The sequence below is a fragment of the Zingiber officinale genome, chromosome 1A (genome assembly GCF_018446385.1).
Source record: "Zingiber officinale cultivar Zhangliang chromosome 1A, Zo_v1.1, whole genome shotgun sequence".
NCBI lineage: Eukaryota > Viridiplantae > Streptophyta > Magnoliopsida > Zingiberales > Zingiberaceae > Zingiber > Zingiber officinale.
Genome location: NC_055987.1, coordinates 60,577,215 through 60,600,334, shown reverse-complemented (window position 1 = coordinate 60,600,334; position 23,120 = coordinate 60,577,215). Strand labels below are relative to the sequence as shown.

The 23,120-nt window shown below is 46.3% G+C and overlaps 1 pseudogene; it reads right to left on the bottom strand.

Moving 5' to 3' along the window:
- Positions 1-301: 301 nt before the first annotated feature.
- LOC121998158 lies at positions 302-22,886 on the bottom strand (annotated as a pseudogene).
- Positions 22,887-23,120: the final 234 nt, after the last annotated feature.

Sequence of the window (23,120 nt, the reverse complement as noted above, 5' to 3'; positions counted from 1 at the left end):
GTATACTAACAAAAGATAAATATTCTGAAAACTTTCTCAAGTATAAAACCTTTTTCTCTAATCTCTATCGGTGCAATATGTCTTCTGTCGAAGTGTGCAGTGCTTGTTGTTGAACAGCAAAGAGGAGACTCGATCTTTAATCAGCGAAGATGAACAAGAACAGACTTATTGGATAAAAATTCGAGTTTTTTTTTTTTTTTTGGATAAGATCGTCTAATTGAATATAGACTAAGAAAGAACAGTTAAAGAATTACAAGTTGACAATCGAAATTGCCAAAATAGCATAAACATGGTCGTAGTCGCGAGCAAAACAGAGCGCTGGAGCAGGGAAAAGAATAACTTTTTGGTGGAGCATCAACCGCAGAGTACGAATCAGAAGGCGGGGAAGAAGATTCCGACAACGGAAAGGAGGCAAATGGGGACGAGGTTGCGCGAGCACCAAGCGAGCGACCTCCATTTGACATCCACGCTTGAATTTTTCATCCACTTCAAGCTCTTTTGTGGCTCCTTGGAGAGGTCGAAGTCCAAACCCTTCATCCGCATCTCCCGCACGCACCGCGCGAGAGCCCGCTCGTCCTCACGCTCCCTCTGCAGCCGCCACAATATCTGCCAATAGGCGCGCACAACGACCTGCACCACGATGATCACCGCTAGAGAGGTGGTCAGGGAGAGGCTGCAAGGGAGCCACCAGCTGTGGCAGGAGGCGCCGGCGACGGAGGCGAAGAAGAGGAGCGTGAAGGAGAGGTCATGGAAGGCGAGGAGGAGGCAAGAGAGGTGGAAGACGGCGTGCTTGGCGGCGTCCATGCGAGCCTCGAGGACTGCAGCGCGACGACCATGGTGGTCCTCCTCTAGCTACCAGAGATTGAAGAGGAGGAGATGACCGAAGTTCTCCACGATTTGATTTAAAGGATGATATTGCAGCGCTAATTATTAGATAAATCATAAAATATAAGTAGAGAGGTATAAAAGTCATTTCAATAGGAATAAAAAAAAGGTGTGGTGTCAGAAGGATGGGAGAAGCAATTTACTTTTGCAAGTTGAACTGGACCATATCGATGGACAAAGCATCAGACGGGGCAGGGCTTTTCTTTATTTGTTTCTCTTTTTGTGTTTTGGCCGTAGCTACGTGAATTTCTGTCTCTTTTGTGTTCTGGAAATTTAGGTGAGCATATTAAGAAGACCATTTTATTAAAGGGCCCATTTAAGTTTTCAAATTCTCAAAAAGGCGTACTGCACTTTTATATTTCTCAAATAACACCCTTCTTTCTCAAAATACCCTTTTTATAAATAAGTTTTTTAAAAAAAAATCTGCTACTCAAGTTGGCCAACCGAAGGGTAGGATCGGCTTAAATCTATCTAATGCCTTAGACGGAAAAAAAAAAAAATAGACTTTTGACATTTAAAAAAAATTTCTCACTTTTTTCATTTAGATTTGGAATCAAAAATATGGATTAAATTTTTTTAATAAATTAGAATATTATTTTTTATAAAATTTAATTTTCTCACTTTTTGAAATGTAAAATTATTAATTAAAGTTTTATATTCATATTTTTTATAATCTAATTTAGAGAAGTATAAATTTTATTATATTAAACAGAATATTATTATTAGGTATAATAATATACCTCAAGTCAATAATAAATTTACGATTTATTTAGCTAAAAAAGTAAATATATTCAAAATTATTTAAAAAAATAAAAAAAGATAAAAATATGTCTAATTACTTAAATAAAATATGGAGAAAATAACCCTTACAATAAGAATACAATTAAGAAAATAAGAACAATGAAATAGGATAACAATAGAAAAATAGAAAAAAATCATGCGCACATTCTCAACTCATTATCATTGGCAAAACTCTTACATTTCAAAAATTTGTTAATGATGCTCATGCATTTCTATGGTGTCAACCCTTAACCTTCCAATCGAACATCAACACTCAATCTGATGGTCTCAATGCTGCTAGACCATTGTATGCTCCCAAACTTGTGTACAAACTCAATAGAGAGAGAGAGAAAAAAAGTGAGTTCCAATATCTACAAATATATTAATAGAAATACTACGAACTAAAATGGTACTTTGGATAACAGAATCTCCAATTCTAATTGAATCTCCCACTCACTATGCCTCCTCTCAAGTGATGACATACAAGTGTTCCAACTCAGGACCATTTACTTGCCTTTTGTGTTGAATGCAACTGATTCTAGTCTTGAGAAGGATGATACGAATGCAATAGGGACTTATGTGGTGGTGATTACAACTATTGTAATGGAGGTGGTGGGTAGAGTTGTACCAAATGATACTGTTGTGACATTTGAGAAATGTAAATGATAAAGTTGCAACTACCAATAAGATTACGGAGGTGGGAGATTCTATTGCTGAAATGGTTAGGACCTATGTAGACCTATGTGTCGTTGGGATTAAGGAGGTCATGATGTAAATCGATAGTTGATGTTGAAATTCCTGAAATCCTACTCTATAATGTTGTGCCTTTAGGGCACAATCTCTACTCAGCATCTAGGTAACTTACGGTTAGGGCTCTAAATGAACCGAATGCTCATAAATAAGCTTGGTATTCGGCTTAATAAAAGCTTGTTTATGTTCATTCAATACACACAAGATCGTAAACAGTCTTCGTAAATAATGTTCGTAAACAATATTTGGGAACCATGTTCATCAATAAAATTTTTATCAACATGCTAAATAAACAAATAAAGAATCAAAATAAGCAAACAAGTTTATATTATCAAACTCAATAATCAACCAAACAAACTAAAAATATAAAAGTTTCAAACAATCAAACAAGCTTAAATTGAGAGTTTAATAACATCTAAATGAATCAAACTCAAACTCATAAAAAAGAAATTAAGTCAAACTTGAACAATCATTTCAAAAGCTTGGTTCATTTTAGATCGGCTTGGCTTGGTTACTTTATCAAACAAGCATGAATACCACAAAGCTTGGCTCAGCTTAGCTTGTTTACAACCCTAAAAACATATATTCTAATCCAAAGGACACTTAGACGCTCTATAGCTTCGTGTATTGCTTCTAAAACACTTTAATAGTTTTGTTAATACTACAATATAAAATTGTCTAACTTTGATAAGATGCTGGTGAACATAAGGAACCTGATGATGTCATGACCACCTTTGGTGTGTCTGAGATGTACTTCTTGAAGTTTTAGCTTGACTCTAAGCTCCTTGACCACCGGCGACCTCAATTTTGTTTCCTTGATTTTAAAGTTTGTCAGGTTTCCTTTCTCTTCTGAGAGACCTACGATTGGGTCATCCCAATGAAATATTTCAGGGAAGCACTTCTAGGTAGGTACTACAAGGAAACTCAAACATCCTAATTCAAATATAAGGTGCTAGTCCCTACAAGTTGAAGCATATGATCATAATCTCATGCTACCACATGTGAGCAAAAACTTTACAAATTTTCCAAACTCAACAAAGTATTAATTGTGCAATCCTTCCCTAAGTGATTGGGCAAGAATGAATTTTGATGTTGGGGTAAAAGGTTCTAAGTTAACATTACATTTGTATATGATATGTGTATAAAGTTGTGCAAGGACTTGGTTGAAATATGATTTTGTGTGACCAAGGTTTATGATGATTCAATGACTCAAGGTTTGTTATAGATTGAAAAAGGATAGCGTGGGGCATTCAAGAGATTGCAAGATAAGGAGCATTAAAGTGCAACTGAACCAGAGGAAGCAAACTACATAGGTGAAACATGAAGGATGATACATGGAATGAATCGAAGACTCAATACATCAAAGGGACAAGTAACCAGATGAGAGATGGCTTCATAGGCGAAGATAGTCTACCTCTTAAGCAGGGTATGAAATGTCTGTTGGTCCCCGGTTGGCCGGCTAGAGAGGAGGTTGAATAGCCCTGTACAAATTAAACAAGATACCCTTCTCAGACTTTAAAATAACACTTGCATAAATAATTAAAGAAATGAACTAAAGGACGAGGCTCACAATTTTTACTTGGTTATAACCGGGGAGGTTGTTAATCCAAGGAAGTTAATACACTAACGATCACCTTCAGGCGGAGAAGCCTCTTACAGCAGTGACAGCACAAAAAATGAGAAGCTAAACTAACAATGAAGAACGCACAAGTGTTGTATTACAAAATGCTTGTTGTTGTAAAGCTTCTAGACCAAGGCTGTATTTATAGCCTTAGTCGAGATCCCTAGAAGGGTTCCAGGCGTCTAGAAGGGGATAAAACTTTATCTCCTTTATAATGGTCAACATCCACGTCGACCGTGGATAAAACTAGGTTCCGAGCGCCCGAAATCGCTCTGGGCGCCCGAACCCTTAAAGTCAACAAGGTTGACTTTTTCGATCCGGGCTCTCTACTCCGGTACTGCTCGCCTCGGTCCAGGTCTTCCGCTCCGGTTCCGCTCGCTTGGGTGATTTCGGTCAACCGAAATAAGGCTCACCTGAACCCAATTTTGGCCTTCTCCTCAAACAGACTTCCGCTCCGGCTTCTCGTCCCTCGAACGTCATGCACATTCTTCTCATCCATTGGTGTACTCTTCCACGGCGCCTCGTCCCTCAGATGCACCGAGCCCGTCGACTCTCTCCCGTGACGTCCTTCTCGCTAGCCGCATCTTCCACTCGACTTCCTGTGCTCCTAAGCTCCTGCACACTTAGACACATGAATCAAAAAACCACAGGACCTAACTTAACTTGTTTGATCACATCAAAACAACCTTGGGGTTCCAACAATCTCCTCCTTTTTGATGTAAGCAACCCAAGTTAAGATAGGGTAAACATACATAAAGTTAAAGCAATAAATTCTGCAATAAAGTGCAAAAATAAAATTAAAAAAACATTAATTTGAGAATCTACCTCCCCCTAGACTTCATCTTTTCCTTCTCCCATGATCCGGTGGTAAGAGCCCGGGACCCCCTAACGAGGGGTCAACGCCACGTGGAGGTCAAATGGCCAAGCAACCCGCCGGAGAAGGGTGAGCCGACCGGACTTGGAAGAAATGGACAAGACCGATCGGCCGACCAAGGGACATTCGGTAGTAAAAGGCGCCCTGACCGGGTCGGGGTTCCGACGCTCTGTCGAAACAGTAGTTAAGAGCCGAGCAGAAGAACAAGGAAAAAATGACACTGCTAACAGTCTCTACATAGCGCCTACTGGAAATTTCCCCAGCACACCAATGTCAACGGCGGGCCAGACGCGAGGTGAGTGTCGTCCGGCCAGCGCGTAAAAGGAGGAAGGGCCGGCCGGACGGACTCCCTGTCCAGCCGGTCGGACGCCCCGGATTATGAGCAGTAAAGAGGGGCGAACATCTTCTGACAGTCGTCGAATCATATGGCTAGGCCATACTCCTAGTCTGACAACGGGGTATCCTGTTGTCCCATCGAAGGCGCAATGGGACTGTCGCAGTATGGCGTCAGGTAAGCTCTCTGACAAGTACACACCGAGGCATGGGCTGCGGACACGCACGCGCCTCGATAGGCGTGTAGGAGCTTTTTCATCGCCCTATATAAAGAGCCGTAGACTTCGCCGGAGGTACGCATTCTACAAGCTTGGGAGCTCCTTTTTCCACCACTTACCTGACTTGAGCGTCGGAGGGTCGCCGCCGGGAACCCCTTCCCGGCCCGACTTCTGTGCAGGTTCGCCGGAGATCCGTGCGACCAGACGGAGACCTACACCATCGACTAGGAGCGCGCCACGTGCCCAGCGTCCTTTGGTTCGGCGATTCGGACAGGATCAATTTGGCGCCGTCTGTGGGAACGCTCCTGCATCCGAACGGGAACAATGGACGAGGCTGGACGACAACACATGGTGACGCTTTCGAACGAGGAACTCGACGCTCTGATCGAGATAAGGGCCGCCAAGCTTGTGGAGCAAAAACAGAAGGCAACAGCCGAGCGGCCAGAGCAGCAAGCCACGTCAGCATCGGGTGGCCGAGCAGAAGCACCACCAGCGACAGTGTCATTCCATCGGGCTCTCTTCCGCACTCCTCCTGAAGCCATAGCAACTAATCGAGAGCGGGGATCATCTTCGGATGAAATACCAAGACGAGACAACAGAAAAGGGAAAGCCCCCCGAGTGGACGCATCTCCCGAGCGGATCAATCGCCAATTTTCGGAGGTTATTCTACAAGACCCTCTGCCCAAGCACTACGTGCCTCCGACGATCGGCGAGTACAATGGGACAACCGACCCGGATGATCATCTGAGTAAGTTCGATAACACAGCCACTCTCCATCAATACACAGATGGAGTAAAGTGCCGAGTTTTTCTTACCACTCTCTCGGGATCGGCTCAACGGTGGTTCCGGAGGTTGCCGGACGGATCCATCACAAGCTTCAAGGACTTCCGAACGGCCTTCCTCCATCATTTTGCAAGCAATCGGCGCTATCAAAAAACGAGCGTGATCCTGTTCGCCATCAAGCAAGAAGCCCGTGAATCGCTTCGAGCTTATATCCAGCGGTTCAACCAAGTGGCGATGGACATTCCAACGGCCACCTCAGAAACCATGATGAATGCCTTCACACAAGGCCTGGTGGATGGGGATTTCTTCCGATCGCTCATCCGAAAGCCGCCCTGAGACTATGATCACATGTTACACCGGGCGAACGAATACATCAACGTGGAAGAGGCACAAGCGGCTAGGAAAAAAGAAACTCCAACCGAGCGGGCTCCTTCAGCCGAGCGGAAGCAACACATCACTCATCAGCTGCCCAGAGGACCAAGGGCCGAAGCAATCCGATCCCCCCATGCCAGGTCCCACGTGCAAGAGGTAGCCGCCGCCCGGCCCAAGCCAAAAAAGAAATGGACCCCGATGTTCTGCTCCTTCCACCGGACGGATACGCATAACACAAGGAATTGTCGGTCTTCCTTCGTGTGTCTCATCCGTGCCGGACGACGGTCTCCCTCGATCGACAGGCGACGGAGAATTCAAGAAGCCGATCGGACGCGAGCTGATAGGCGACAGCAACACCCGACGCACCGTTCCCCCAAGGGGAGAATCGCGGCGTCTAGAAACGGTCTCGACCGTCCGGGAAGAGGAAAATAAAAGCAATACCTCCGAGGCGAAATCAACGTATTGTCAGGGCGACCGAGGAGACTCCAATGATCAAGAAAGCGGCGTCCTAGCTCCAATCCATGCCGCTTATCGCACCAAGAACGGCGAACTGACCGAAATCGAGTTTGGGACTTGGAAGGAGTTGAAGTACCCCACGACGATGCTCTACTCATCAAAGCGGTAATAGCCAATTACACAATTCACCGCATATTTGTTGACACAGGGAGCTCTACCCATGACAACTCCGCTCTACGGGTTTACGGGTAACGAAGTTCAGCCGGTCGGACAGATCCGGCTGGCTACCTCGTTGGGAGAAGAGCCGCTCAGGAGGACAAGGACAACAAGCTTTGTGGTGGTGGACTCTCACTCGTCCTACAACGTCATTCTGGCGCTCAGCGAATTCCGAGCGGTCGTCTCAACCTTCCATCAGAAGATCAAGTTCCCCGTGGAGGACAAAGTGGGAGAAGTACGGGGAGATCAGCTAGCAGCTTGGCGATGCTACATCGAGATGGTCCGAGCAGAATCTAATTTCGCTCGGAAGGCGCCCCGGATCGAGGTAAACACCATCACCGAAAAGTCACCCTCTTTAATTTATGAAGAAAAAGAGGAAGTGCAGATTCACCCATCCCGATCGGAGGCCACAACCTTTATTGCGTCCGATCTGGAAGAGGAGCAGAAAGAGAGGCTGATCCAATGCCTCAGAAGAAATCATGATGTCTTCGTTTGGTCAACACTTGGGCTGCCTGGCATTCGCCTAGCATAGCGCAGCACGAGTTACATGTCCGACCAGACGCCCGTCCGGTAAAGCAGAGGAAAAGAGATTTCAGCGCCGAGCAGAATGCCATCATCCGTGCGGAGGTAGAAAAGCTGCTGGAAGCCGGGCATATACGCGAGGTCCAATTCCCTAGCTGGTTGGCTAATGTAGTACTAGTCTCCAAGCCGGGCGGCAAGTGGAGAGTATGCATAGATTTTCGGGACCTCAACAAAGCCTGCCCAAAAGATTATAGACCATTTGTGAACTCTACGGTCAATTGAATTAATCAGATGCTCGACGCCTACCGGGGCTATCACCAAGTGCCGCCGCCTGAAGATCATGAAAAGGTCACCGTGACGACGGCAGACTTATTGCTATAATGTGATGTCATTCGGATTGAAGAATGCAGCCACCTATCGGCGCTTAATGAATAAAGTATTCAGAGAACGGATCGCGGAACCTAGAAGTTTATGTGGACGACATTCTCATCAAATCCGTCCGAGCGGCAAATCTCTTCAAAGACTTGGAGGAAACCTTCCGAACGCTGCGCAAATATGGAGTCAAGCTAAATCCCCGAAGTGCCTGTTCGGAGCAAAAGGGGGCATTTGGAATCGAAGCGAATCCCAGCAAGGTGAAAGCCCTACAAGACATGCCGCCCCCAAGAAATACAAGGGAAGTGCAGCGTTTGACCGGTCGGATAACCGCTCTGTCCAGATTCATCTCCAAAACCGCCGACCGGAGCCTTCCTTTTTTCAAGATCTTACGCAAGGCTACAAAATTTCACTGGGACGAAGAATGCGACCGGGCGTTCGAAGATTTAAAGGCATATCTGAATTCGCTCCCGGTATTAGCCAAGCCGACTATTGGCGAGCCACTTTGTATTTATCTATCCTCGACCGAGCAGGCAATCGGCTCAGCATTGGTGAGGGCGAGCGGAGAGGAGCCTGTGTATTTCCTTAGTCACATTTTAAAAGATGCTGAATCTCGCTACACTGGGCTCGAAAAGCTAGCCTTCGCTCTGGTCCTCGCCGCTCGGCGCCTTCGTCCATATTTCCTAGCGCATACCATTATTGTCAAAACCAATAGCCCGCTCGGACGTGTTCTACTAAATCCAGAGGCATCCGGACGGCTCATCAAATGGACGACAGAGCTAAGTGAATTTGACATCCAATACCAGCCCCGCTCGGCGATCAAAGCGCAATCCTTGGCCGATTTTGTGACTGAGGTGCAAAGGCCGGAGCCGGAAGCTATGTGGAGAATATATGTGGATGGGTCGTCCACTCGGCTCGGAAGCGGGATTGGAATATTGCTGCTCTCCCCACAAGAAGAAAAGATGCACCTATCCGTCCGACTGGATTATAAAACTACCAACAATGAGGCGGAGTATGAGGCCCTCATAGCTAGCTTGCAGGCTGCCCGGCATGTGGGAGCCGGTCGGGTAACACTCCACTCGGACTCGCAATTGGCCGCTCAGCAACTCTCTGGTACCTTCGAAATCAATAGTGCTCGGCTCAAGCTCCACGCTGAAGCCTTCGAGAAGCTGAAAGCCGATTTTAGAGAAGTTATTGTCCAGAAGATACCCAGAGCAGAAAATCAAGTAGCTGATGAGTTAGCCAAACTCGCGAGCTCAATAACGCTGGTCGCCATTTAGCAGTCAATTGAAAAAGTACTGTTGGTGGCGCACGTCGACCGGATGGAATGCCTCACATTTCCAAGCGACTGGCGGACGCCCATCATAGAGTTCCTCCGCTCGGGCGCCACACCATCCAATGAGTATGAAGCCCACCTGCTAAGGAGGAGAGCCGGTCGGTTCACACTCATTGGCGATTAGCTTTATAAAAAGGCTTTCTCACGCCCGTTGTTGAAATGCGTGAGCTCGGAGGACTCGGCTTACATCCTCCAAGAAGTACATCAAGGATCGTGCGGAGGACATCCGGGCGGACGAGCACTAGCTAAGAAGATCCTGCTAGCTGGATACTTCTGGCCGACTTTACAAGCAGATGCCGCTCGGACAGTGTCAACGTGCCTTTCATGCCAAAAGTGCCATTACTTCAACCACCGACCGGCAGAAGAAATGAAGGCATCAACAGTTTCATGTCCGTTCGATCAATGGGGAATGGATATTGTTGGTCCATTCCCGATGGCGACCGGGCAGCGGAAATTTTTGCTAGTGGCGGTTGATTATTTTTCCAAGTGGGTGGAGGCCGAGCCGCTAGCCAAGATCACCGAACAGATGGTCAAAAAATTTATCTGGCAACACATCATCTGTCGGTTCGGCATCCCTCGCCGATTGGTCTCAGATAATGGGCGGCAATTCACAGGGAAGATACTAGAGGATTGGTGAAAAAGCTACGGCATCGAGCAACACTTCACGTCCGTGGCTTATCCCCAAAGCAACGGTCAAGCCGAAGTGGCCAATCGGGAAATTCTTTATATTCTGCGCGCTCGGCTCGACCATTTGGGAGGAAGTTGGCCGGATGAAGTGCCGGGCGTCTTATGGGCCATCCGAACGACTCCGAAGGAAGGGACGGGCGTCACACCGTTCCATTTGGTCTATGGCGGCGAGGCGGTCATTCCGGTTGAAGTCGGTGTTGAGTCCGTCCGGAGGATGAGCTATGATGATGGCAACGCCGAACGGAGGAATATGGAGCTGGATTTGGTCGACGAGGAGCGAGCCAAGGCGTCCGTTCAGCTGATGGCGTACCGGCAGCGGATGAAGCAAAACTACAACCGCCGCGTAATCCCCAGATCATTCCAGGTCGGTGATCTCGTCTGGAAGAAAGTCAAGCCGGTCGGCGACGTCGGCAAACTGGAGGCACCGTGGGCGGGCCCCTTCAAAGTTATTGAAAAGCTCCGCTCGGGCGCATATTATTTGGAGGATGAAGCCGGGCGGCAGCTGGATCGACCGTGGAGTGCAAATCATCTCCAGCCTTATCGAGCTGGATGAAAGGTGCACGAATGTAATTTATTTTTGTGTATATGCTAGTCGCCTATGTACTTGTAATGCAGGAAGCAAAAAGATGAAAACACATTGAACATTCTCCGCCGAACGGCTTACTGCGTGAAGACCCCGTGCCGTTCGGCCGGGGCATATAAATATACGAGCCGAATGCTCGATGACGAAGACCCCGCGTCGTTCGGCAGGGGGAATTGTATCCGAGCCGCACGCTCGATATCGAAGGCCCCGGACTGTTAGGCCGGGGGTATATTGTACGAGCCGCACGCTCGATAACGAAGACCCCTCGCCCCTCGGCAGGGCGTATATAATCAGTTAAAGTTAGCCGTAAAGGTCGTCGAGCTCCGACGTTAAATATCGAGAGACGAGCCGGCGTCTATAAACGTCCGAGCGGAAGACCGTCGAGCTCCGTCGTTAAATATCGAGAGACGAGCCGGCGTCTATAAACGTCCGAGCGGAAGACCGTCGAGCTCCGACGTTAAATATCGAGAGACGAGCCGGCGTCTATAAACGTCCGAGCGGAAGACCGTCGAGCTCCGACGTTAAATATAGAGAGACGAGCTGGCGTCTATAAACGTCCGAGCGGAAGACCGTTGAGCTCCGACTTTAAATATCGAGAGACGAGCTGTAAACCCTCCGAGAGGAAGACCATCGAGCTCCGACGTTAAATATCGAGAGCAGAGCCGCTATAAGCGCCGAAGCGAAGACCGCCGAGTCGGCGTTAAATATCGAGACGAGGCGTCTATAAACGTCCGAGCGGAAGACCGTCGAGCTCCGACGTTAAATATCGAGAGACGAGCCGACGTCTATAAACGTCCGAGCGGATAGCCAGTCACATGATACAATCAACGATAGCCTGGTCATACTGCTGAGCGGCTCGCTTATCAAAAATGTATGGAAAACCCCTTTGGGGGTAAGGCACGTTGAAAAAGTTGGTCAGTGGAAGTTAGGGATATTAGCATGTAAATGCCGAGCGATTACGTTCGAAAGCCTAGCGGCTGCGCGGTCGCATGATAGATGTCATTAAGACGATCGAACTGAGCCGGACAGAAGCGTGGTGCCGAGCGGAAAGGATATAAAGAACACTTTGGCGTGACAAGGGAAAAATGCCTTGCTAAAATAGAAGTGAAAGGAGCAGAAGGTCATCTATTACTCATTAGTTAAATCAAACAAGTCATTACAGAAACAAGTTGGGTCGAACGGCGGGAATACAAAAAAGTTCATAAAAACGCTCCTCACACATCAAAATAAAAAAGAGCGTCGGGGATGGAGTCCATCACGCTCGCGAGGTCCTCGGGGGGGATGGTCAGCTCGGCAGGCAGGTGGCCTTTGGTCTTCAGATAGCCCACCGCCGCCTTGATCGCCTCCTCGAAAGTGAGGGATATCTTATCGGTAAACTTCTCTCCGAAGTCTTCCGAGCGGAGGAACGCCTTCCTCACTTCGTCAGAACGGGCCGACTCCCCCTCTTGATATTCTTTGAGTGCGGCGTGGGCAGCATCGCTGGCAGCTTGGAGATCCTTCAAGTCTCCATCAAACCTTTGGAGATCGGCCGAGCGGCTCTCATTCTCGGTAGCCAGCAGAGCATCCAGATCCTTGATGCATTGCTCCAGCCCTCGGATCTCCACCTTCATTCGATCCATATCATCGATGGCCTGAAGCTTCCGGGTGGTCGCCGTCTTGATTTCTTTATCTCGCTGCTTGATCATCGCCTCAAGCCGAATGACCTTGCTCGCCAGATCGGAAGCCCTTTTCCGTTCGGCTTCCAATATTTTTTTGGCCTTCTCCAGAGCGGCCGTCGACTGCTCGGTGCCCCCCGCAGCTTTTTATTTTTTCAACTCGTCCTCCAGTTCGGCCAATCGATCGCTAATGGCGATCTGCTCAACCCAGTTCTGCTAGCAAATGTGGACAGGTTAAAAACATAATTCAAATACGCAAACAAAGAAACAGAGCATACCCCGGTGGCCTGTTGTAGGTTGCTGTCGCCGAGCTGTCCGAGAGTCATCTTGGCTATTCGACGCCGAGCGTCCACCCAAGCTTGGGCAAGAGGGCCCGTCAAGGTAATCTGCTGCTCAGGGACCATTGGCCGATCAGCAGCAGCCATGTACGCCTCCGAAGGAAGGCGCAGAACGGTTTTAATTAAATTCTGGCTGCTCGGTTCGCTCTGAGAAGCAACGGCCTTATCGGATGGCCCACCGGTGGACGAGGAAGGAAGCTTGCCCAAACGCCTGATACGGCGCAGGGTTCTTGAAGGGCTGGGAGGCGGCACCTCAGAGCTGGCCCTCGGAGAGCCATGTGGGGTCGGAGTACTCTCGAGGGAAACCATCACGGACAGCACCGGAGTATCCGCGCCCCGCTCGGACTGGGGCTCATCAAGTGGAGTTGAGGCAGAGGAAGATTCCGGTCGTCGACACTTCAGAGTGACTAGCGGAACATCATCTGCCGAACGGCCCTCTACCTCAGCTTGGTTAGAAGGTTCAATGCCGCCCGCTGCCTCGTCGTGAAAGGCAGCAGCGGCTAAGGCTTCAGGGACCTCCTGAGTCCCCTCACTTGTTTCGCCGGTCGGATCAGCGGATCCAAGGCCCCGCTCGGCGACCTCCTTGTTCTTCGCCGCCTCAATCTGAGCGGCTTTCAGCTTGAGCTTTTCGGTTGCCTTGGCGCGCCACATGACTTCAGCTGCAAAAGCAAAAAATAAATCAGTTAGAACAAAACAAACGGGAAAATAAGGGAACTTACTCATGCTGCAGGGCAGATCGGCTGTGGTAGAAGACAAGCCGAATATGTGCATTACTCCCGGAAGGAGCAGCTTGTCGATATGATAACGCTGACCAACTAGCCGTTCGGCTGCATGAAGGTAGGCCGCGTCGCCTCTAAACTTGCCGAGCTCCGGTTGCGCTGGCATAGCCGTTTGCCACTTGGTGCGAAAAGTTGGCCGCTCGGGAAAACGTATATAGAAAAAATGCTCCTTCCAATATTTGTTGGAGCTCGGCATGCTATCGAAGAGGACGAAACCTATCCTAGATTGAAAAACAAAAGTAGCCCACTCGGCCTGCTTGGGATAGTAGAAGTAGTGGAATATTTTTGGGTCTAAGGGGATGCCGTTCAGTTTGAACAAAACTATCACTCCGCTCAGCAGCCTAATAGAATTGGGAACTACCTGGCCGAGCGGAATGCGAAAATAATTGCAAACTTCTAAGAAAAACTTGTGGGGTGGAAAACGCAGTCCGGCCAGAAATTGGTCTCGGAAGAAAAGAACGGTGCCGGGCGGCGGTTCATGAGGCCGATCGGCCGGTGTGGTTAACACTATTTGGTGGTCGGTCGGCAGGTCATAGGTTCGAGTGAGGCGCAAGGCGTCCTCCTCGTCGAACCGGCTTTCCATGGTCGTGTACCATAGACCCGGAGCACCGCCGGTTGACTGCGAAGTACTAGTCATGGGCGAAAGACGAGAATACGGGACCAAAAGGGAAGGTTCAAGCAAGGAATGGAGGAAAACCGACTGAAGGAAACGAGTAACAAAGAGAAGAAAATGTTGGGGAACAAGAAAGAGGGTCTTACGAGCAAGAAAGATGATCGACGAGGCCTGGGGTTTGCCGAAGAGTGGAGGGGCGAGGTCGCCGGAGAAAAAAACGAGCAGAGAAGCGCCGGAGGAGGATGAAGCAACAAGGCGGCGGAAACGGAGTCGCGGGCTTTATATCGCCGCCCGGGAGCAACCTCCACCATCCGATCCAGGTCGTCGATAACGAGGTCATCATCCAGCCGTCCATTTCAAATGGCGGCTGTCCCATCGGAAGTGACGCCACCGCCATACGCTGACAAACGCATGATCGCCACGTGTCAGCGGGATACTGGCCGCATTTAATGAGCTCCCCTTACCGTGCGCAGTGCACGTGATGAATAGTAGGGGAGAGCATCGGACATGGGGTCCAAGAGACCACAAGGCACGGACCAGATACCGCCGAATGGACGAGCATCATTAGGCCTGGCCGAGCGGCCCAATGCCATGATCGTTGTTCTGTCAGATCGGCAGTCCAGTCAGTCGGACTTCGCCTCCTTCGACTAGACTCGAAGGGAAGGCAAGTGATCCGGTGGTAAGAGCCCGGGACCCCCTAACGAGGGGTCAATGCCACGTGGAGGTCAAATGGCCAAGCAACCCGCCGGAGAAGGGTGAGCCGACCGGACTTGGAAGAAATGGACAAGACCGATCGGCCGACCAAGGGACATTCGGTAGTAAAAGGCGCCCTGACCGGGTCGGGGTTCCGACGCTCTGTCGAAACAGTAGTTAAGAGCCGAGCGGAAGAACCAGGAAAAAATGACACTGCTAACAGTCTCTACATAGCGCCTACTGGAAATTTCCCCAGCACACCAATGTCAACGGCAGGCCGGACGCGAGGTGAGTGTCGTCCGGCCAGCGCGTAAAAGGAGGAAGGGCCGGCCGGACGGACTCCCTGTCCAGCCGGTCAGACGCCCCGGATTATGAGCAGTAAAGAGGGGGGAACATCTTCTGACAGCCGTCGAATCATATGGCTAGGCCATACTCCTAGTCTGACAACGGGGTGTCCTGTTGTCCCATCGAAGGCGCAATGGGACTGTCGCAGTATGGCGTCAGGTAAGCTCTCTGACAGGTACACACCGAGGCATGGGCTGCGGACACACACGCGCCTCGATAGGCGTGTAGGAGCTTTTTCATCGCCCTATATAAAGAGCCGTAGACTTCGCCGGAGGTACGCATTCTACAAGCTTGGGAGCTCCTTTTTCCACCACTTACCTGACTTGAGCGTCGGAGGGTCGCCGCCGGGAACCCCTTCCCGGCCCGACTTCTGTGCAGGTTCGCCGGAGATCCGTGCGACCAGACGGAGACCTACACCATCGACTAGGAGCGCGTCACGTGCCCAGCGTCCTTTGGTTCGGCGATTCGGATAGGATCATCCCCCTTTGATCACACAAAAATGGGGTACTAAGAAACATCTAAGGATAATAACTTTGAAAAAAACTTTGAAACAATTTGAAAATTATTTTGATATAAAAATAATTTCTAAGTAAATTTTTTTTAAAAAAAAAAAATCTAAGCTAAAAATGAGAAATTTTGAAGTAAAAAAGAATTTCTAAGTAAACTCTGATTTTGAAAATATTGAGAACAATTTTGATAGCTCTAAAAATGTAATAATTTTAGAAACATTTTCTAAGTAAAAAAAAATTCTCCGTTAAACAAATTTTCTAGAATTATTTTTTGTAGAAATTTTGGTAAAGTAAATCTGAAAAAAAAACTTTAAGTAAAAAAATTCTAAGTAAAATTTTTTTAAAAAAAATTACTAATTTAAATTTGTGCAACATGTAAAATACATTTTGGTAAAGCACAAAAAAAAACTTTAAGTTAAATAGATTAGAATTTTCAAAAACTTGAATAACTATTCAAAGTATTATCCAATTTTAATTTTTAATGTTTTATCAGTTAGTCAATTAAATATTTTATTTCAATATTTGGCTTCCAGGCTGTGGCAAGGCACTAGGCCTTTTTGGTTATTAGATCATCAACCACTTCTAGACAAAGTTGCATAAAGAAATTTAACGTTTAATTTTCTCGCTGAAAGCTCAAAGTCTACAAAAGGTTCAGGTTAGGCAAGACTTAGGAACCTAATATAAGTTTCAACGAACAGGATTGATTAGGTATTTCCTAGGGAATATTTCTTTGAAATATTTCTAATTTATCCTTTGTGATATCTAAAATACCAATTTAGATTATTGAATTTTCTAAAACTTGTGTTATATGAGCATGCATTATTTTTCATGTTCATTATTTCTTTTTGCAAAAACTCATTTTCTAGTTTTATTTTGTCAAATTCCTCTAATGGACAAGATTTTGTTAGAATTAATTTTATATTTTTAATTTCTTTTTCAAGTTTGCAACAATCTTTGGTTAATAATTTTACAAACTTAAATAACATATCAGGTGGGAGAGATCATACCTGACTTACCTTGTCGATCTCGTTATCCGTGACTCCCCTTGAACTGCTGCTTTCTTCGAATGTGGCTCCCCCTTCATCGATGCTCTCGATGCTCATTTCGGAAGAGCTTTCTTCGTATTCGTCTTGATGACTTGTCATTAATGCAGTTCGGAGAAAGCCTCGACTTCCGATTCGGACGACGTATCGTCTCACGTCGTCTTTAGTGTCTTGTACTTATTCGTTTGGGCAGGCTTCTTTCCTTTGTCCTTGTCCTTGTTCCTTATCTTGGGGCAGTTGTCTTTGACGTGCCCTTCTTCGTTGTAGTGGTAGCAACTGATCGTCCTTTTCTTTCTACCCTGCGAATGGTTAGTTTTTCTAGATTTAATTAATTTCTTAAATCGCCTTACCATCAATGTCGTTTCTTCGTCCTCAATGGAGGATTCTGTTGGTGCAGCATGACCGACAAGAGGGGATGGGTGAATTGCCTGCAAAAAGAAAATGCCCTCCTCGTTCTTTCAACTCTAAAACAACAACAATAATAAAATAAAATAACAGAAAAGAAGAGACAAGAAATTTAACTTGGTTACAACCTAGGTGGTTGTTAATCCAAGGAAGTTGAAAATCTCCACTAGAAATGTCTCCTTCATTGTACGCGGAGAAGCCTTTTACACACTAAGAAAGCTCTAAGAGGTGCTAGGAATTGAATACTGAGTTGAATGATTAATTCCTAGCTCCAAGGGTTTTTATATAGCTCCTCGAAATTCTATCTCGAGTCTTGAGGGCACCTCCAATGGGGTTGAGGGCCCCTCGAAGGGGATAAGCTGATAAAACTTTATCCGCTCGCAAGCGGTCTGTTTGATCCAGTTGAGGGTGCCCTCAAGGGCATTGAGGGTGCCCTCAATGCTGTTGAGAGCGCCCTCAAGCCAAGAGGGCAGAGGCGCCTCCAACGACTGTTGAGGGCACCTCCAGTTGCTTTTCAAACATCTCTTCATCTTCTCTTTAGCTTCCAAAGTTCCGATTGCTTGGGTGATTGTGGCCAACTGAAATAGAGCTCACCCGAACCCAACTTTCGGCCTTTTCCTCGAGCAGGCTTCCATCCCGGCTTCTCGTCCCTCGAACGCCGTGCTTCTCGTCCACCGGTATACTCTTCCGCAGCTCTTTCGTCCTTCGGTACGACGTACCGATCCCGTCGGCTCCCTTCCCGTGCCATCCTTCTCAGTAGTTGCATCTTCCGCTCGACTTCCTGCACTCCTAAGCTCCTGCACACTTAGACATAGGGATCAAAACCAAACAAGACCTAACCTAACTTGGTTGATCACATCAAAACAACCACAGGGACCAACAATCTTTCCCTTTTTGATGTGCATCAACCCAAGTTCAAGTTAGGAAAAAAATCAAACAAAAAGTAATTTAAAGAAATTACTAAACTAACATTTTAAGCACAAAGATTGCAATAACTAGAATTTACAATTTTCTAACAAAAAAAATATTAACTTGTTCCTATTCAAAAAAAAAGATTTAAGTACCAATTTTTTTTAAAAAAAATATTAACTCCCTAAATTTTAAAAATATTAATAATCCCTAAACTTGTTCCTATCTCTCCCCCTTTGATCATAGCAAAAACGGGGTAGGAATTTTTCAAAATCAATTTTAAGTTAACAAAGAACTCTAACCTTTAGGCAATTTAAACAAAATATTTTTGAGAAATTTTCAAAAAAAATATTAAAAACACTTGTTAAAGAATTATCTAATTTCTATTTTCATGCTTTATCAATAAGTTAATTAAATATTTTATTTTAATATTTTACCTTCCAGACAGTAGAGAGGCACTAGGCCTTCTTGGTTATTGGAGCAACAACCACTTTTTTATACAAAACCTCATAAAGAAATTATCTGTTTAATTTTTCTTGCTGAAAGCGCTAACTTAAAAAAATTAATTTAGAAATGATTTTGGAACCCAGTATAGGTTCCTTCATACAGAATTAATCAAAAATTTAAGGGGTACATAATTATTGGGAATTTTTCTGAGTTGCCCCTGATGTATTTTCCATACAACTTAAGTTTTGATTTTTGAAATTTATTTAAGCATGCATGATCATCTTTCAATTTTTCAATTTCAATTTTCAATTTTTCATTCTCTAATTTTAGATTATCGTACATTTCTAGAGGACATGCTTTTACTAAGTTTAATTTTAACTTGTCATTTTCCTTTTCTAATTTAACTAAATCTTTGGTAAGCACTTTAATGAACTGAAAGGACTGCTGGGAGTTAGAGCACGTACCTTACTTACCTCAATTTCTGATGCTCCCCCTTCATCGCAGCTTTCTTCTTCTGATGATCCTCCCCCTTCATCTATGCTCATCTCTGAGCTGGTTTCTTCTTCAATTTGATGGTTGGCCATCCAGGCTAATCACAAGAAGGCTTCGACTTCAGATTCGAAGGATGATGATTCATCCCATATAACCTTCAGACTCTAGGTTTTAGAGGACGTTGGTCTTTGGGACTTCTCCTTGTCCCTTTTCTTCAATTTTGGACAATCATCCTTGATGTGCACATCCTCATTACAGTTGTAGCATCGGACAGTTCTTCTGTTGCATTGATGCTTTCTCGACTGCGATCTAAATTTATTAGTCTTAATAAACTTATTTAACTTCCTTATCAATAGCGCCGCTTCAGTTTCGTCGATCGACGTTTCAGAGTCAGGATCGTCCATCTCGGCTTGTAGGGCAACATTGAGATTTGACTTCTCTATTTGTTTAGGTTCTGCAATTCGAGATTCGTGAAGTTCAAATGTAGAAAATAAATTTTCTAGCGTACTTACCTCAGAGTCCTTAGAGATATAGTATGCATCTACTAAGGACGCTCATCCTGAAGTTCTTAAGAAGGTGTTGAGCGCATACCGGATCGAGTCTCTATTTGTTACCAATTCTCCGAGGTTGTTCAGTTGAGTTATTAGTTCCTTTATTCTTTCTTGAAGTCGCGCTACCTTCTCGCCATTGTTCATCCGGAGATTTGTAAGCTGAGTCCGGAGGATGTCGCGCCTTGCTAACTTCGCGTCTAAGGTGCCTTCGTGGAGCACTAGGAATTTTTCCCAGAGGTCTTTGGCGAAATCGTAGCTTCCGATCTGGCTTACCTCCTGGGGCGGCAGAATGCTGAGCAGATGGAACTCTGCCTTTCCGTTAGCCACGAAATCAACTTGTTCCTTTTTCGTCTAGTTGTATTGTTCCTTGTCTTTAGGGACTGCAAAACCATATTTCATAACTAAAAGAATATCAAATTCTGTTTTGAAGAATACATCCATTTTGCGTTTCCATGTAGCAAAGTCTCCGTCGAATTTTGAGGGATGAATACTTGCGTCGGCCATCGTCTTAATCTTGATGCTTCAATCGGCGGTCAGTCTTATGAGGCTGTCGGGCTCTGATACCACTTGTTGGTGCAGCGGGGCCGGCAAGAGGGAAGGGTGAATTGCCTGCAAAAAGAAAATATCCTCCTCGTTCTTTCAACTCTAAAACAGCAACAATAATAAAATAAAATAACAGAAAAGAAGAGACAAGAAATTTAACTTGGTTACAACCTACGTGGTTGTTAATCCAAGGCAGTTGAAAAGCTCCACTAGAAATGTCTCCTTCACTGTACGCGGAGAAGCCTTTTACACACTAAGAAAGCTCTAAGAGTTGCTAGGAATTGAATACTGAGTTGAATGATTAATTCCTAGCTCCAGGGGTTTTTATATAGCTCCTCGAAATTCTATCTCGAGTCTTGAAGGCGCCTCCAATGGGGTTGAAGGCGCCTCTAAGGGGATAAGCGGATAAAACTTTATCCGCTCGCAAACGGTCTGTTTGACCCAGTTGAGGACACCCTCAAGCTGAGAGGGCAGAAGCGCCTCTAACGATTGTTAAGGGCGCCTCCAGCTGCTTTTCCAGCATCTCTTCATCTTCTCTTTAGCTTTCGAAGTTCCGATTGCTTGGGTGATTACGATCAACCAAAATAGTTCTCATCCGAACCCAATTTCCGGCCTTCTCCTCGAGCAGGCTTTTGCCCCGACTTCTCGTCCCTCGAACGACGCGCACATTCTTTTCGTCCACCGGTGTACTCTTCCGCAGCTCTTTCGTCCTTCTGACACACCGAGCCCGTCGGCTCCCTTCTCGTGCCGTCCTTCTCGCTAGCTGCGTCTTCCGCTCGACTTCCTGCGCTCCTAAGCTCCTGCACACTTAAACACAGGGATCAAAACCAAACAGGACCTAACCTAACTTGGTTGATCACATCAAAACAACCACAGGGACCAATAGATTCTGAGTCTTGTTCGTCCATCCTTGCCTTAAGGGCAATATAATGCGTTGGCTCCTTCTTCATATCTGCACATCTCGACTCATGGACTTCAAAAGTCGAAAATAATTCTTCTAAGGTAACAATTTCTAGATCCTTAGAGATATAGAAGGCATCTACTAGTGATGCCCATTTTATATTCCTAGGGAATGCATTAAAAGTGTACCTTAGCGAATCTCGGTTACTTACCGTTTCTCCGAGATTCGAAAGTCCGGTGATGAGCTCCTTAATCCTCGAGTGAAGGTGTGCAATCGTCGGAGGTTGCTGATCTGGTTACGAAGTAAGTCCCGTCTCGCAAGTTTCGCTCCCGAGGTTCCTTCGTAAAGTTCCAGGAATTTTCTCATAGCTCCTTGGCGGACCCGTAAGCACCGATCCGGTTGACTTCTTGTGGTCGGAGAACGCTTAGCAGATGAAACTCTGTTTTGTCGTTTGCCACGAAGTCAGCTTGTTCCTTCTTCGTCCATCGATATTTTTTCTTGCCTTCGGATGCTTCAAAACCGAATTCCATTATTAATAATAATCGAAGTCTGTTTTAAAAATACCTCCATTCTCTTCTTCCAACTATTGAATTCCCCCTCGAACTTTGGTGGGAAGATGCTTGGTCCGGTCATTTCGTGTGCTTCGTTCGGCAATTAGTCCTCCTGAAGCGTCCTGGCTCTGATACCACTTGTTGGTCCCCGGTTGGCCAGCTAGAAGAGGGGTTGAATAGCGTTACACAAATTAAACAAGATACCCTTCTCGGACTTTAAAATAACACTTGCATAAATAATTAAAGAAATGAACTAAAGGACGAGGCTCGCAGTTTTTACTTGGTTACAACCAAGGAGGTTGTTAATCCAAGGAAGTTAATACACTAACGATCTCTTTCAGGCGAAGAAGCTTCTTACAGCAGTGACAGCACATAAAATGAGAAGCTAAACTAACAATGAAGAGCGCACAAGTGTTGTATTACAAAATACTTGTTGTTGTAAAGCTTTTGGACCAAAACTGTATTTATAGCCTTGGTCGGGGCGCCTGGAAGGGGATAAAACATTATCTTCTTCGCAACGGTCAACATCCACGTCGACCGTGGATAAAACTAGGTTCCAAGTGCCCGGAATCGCTCCGGGCGCCCGCACCCTTAAAGTCAACAAGGTTGACTTTTTCGGTCCGGTCTCTCTGCTCCGGTGTTGCTCGCCTCGTTCCAGGTCTTCCGCTCCGGCTCCGCTCGCTTGGGTGATTTCGGTCAATCGAAATAAGGCTCACCCGAACCCAATTTCGGCCTTCTCCTCAAGTAGACGTCCGCTCCGGCTTCTCGTCCCTCGAACGTCGCGCACGTTCTTCTCATCCACCGGTGTACTCTTCCATGGCGCCTCATCCCTCAGACGCACCGAGCCCGTCGACACTCTCCCATGCCGTCCTTCTCGCTAGTCGCATCTTCCGCTCGACTTCCTGTGCTCCTAAGCTACCGCACACTTAGACACAGGGTTCAATAAATCATAGGATCTAACTTAACTTGTTTGATCACATCAAAACAACCTTGAGGTTCCAACAATGTCGTTCCATGCCGCCCAGCACAGACGGTTTTTACGGTTCCGCCGGGCGACCGAAACCGGCACGGGAGGCGTCCCTGTCTCGACGGCGCCGGAAGAGACGCGGGACGCCTCCGTCGACACCGGAGGAAAAGCAGGACGGCTCCACCGATGTTCCGCGACGCCTTCAGCACCGAAGGCGTTGTGCGCGACGCCTTCTACGGCGCCGAAAGCGTTCGGCAGGGTCGCCAGATGCTTCCGGCCACCCTTCCGACGCCGCCGGAGGCATTCGGCGACGCTTCCAGTGCCACCGGACGCCCCCGTGGGATCACCCACGATCATCGCGGGTGATCTCGCATACGCAGGTTTTTTTTCTTTTTTAATAATTATTTATTTTATTTAATTAATTTAAAAATTGCTAAGGAGGATGTGTGATATTTCAAAAAAGCTTTTATAAACCCTAAATAAATTATCCTAATCAAATATATTTAAAATTAAAATAAATTAAATAAATTTTATTAATTAATATTTTGAAAAAATAATATTTTAAATTTTATTTAAAATTTTAAAAAATAT